Here is a 739-nt window from a genome sequence, read left to right as displayed (position 1 = left end):
GGTGGACACAGTGGTCCTGCAGATGGATGTGGGGGTGCCACAGGGGGACACAGGACACCCAAGGTAGATGTGGGGGTCCCACGGGTGGACATGGGGGTCCCACGGGTAGGCATGGGGCACCTAAGACAGATATGGGGCTCCTGGGGAGGACACAGGGATCCCACAGGTAGATGTGGGGTGTCCAAGGTGGACGTGGAGGTCCCACAGGTGGAAACAGAACCCCCGGGGAAGACATGAGACCCCTTGGAGAAGACATGGGGGTCCCACAGCTGGACGTGGGGCATCCAAGATGGACATGAGGGTCCCAGAGGTGGACATGGGTCCTACAAGGTGGGCATGGGGGTTCTGTGACAGGACATGGGTCCTACAAGGTGGGCGTGGGGGTCCCGTGTGTGGAAAGGGGTCATCCAAGGTGGATATGGGGGTGGGGGTGGCCCACGTGCAGAAGTGGGACCCCTGGGGAAGACACGTGACCTCCTGGGGTGGATGTGAGGGTCCCACAGAAGGACATGGGGCATCCAAGATGGACACGGTGGGCCCATGGGTGGACATGGAGCACCCAAGGTGGGCGTGGAGGTCCCACGGGCAGACATGGGACTCCTTGGGATGGATGTGGGGGTCCCATGGGTGGTCATGGGGCAGCCAAGGTGGGTGTGGGGGTTCCACAGGTGGACTTGGGACCTCCGGGGTGGACACGGGACCCTTCAGGGTAGACATGGGGGTCCCACGGGTGGACATG

This window comes from Fulmarus glacialis, unplaced genomic scaffold (genome assembly GCF_000690835.1).
Source record: "Fulmarus glacialis isolate BGI_N327 unplaced genomic scaffold, ASM69083v1 scaffold996, whole genome shotgun sequence".
NCBI lineage: Eukaryota > Metazoa > Chordata > Aves > Procellariiformes > Procellariidae > Fulmarus > Fulmarus glacialis.
This window is presented reverse-complemented; position numbering follows the sequence as displayed.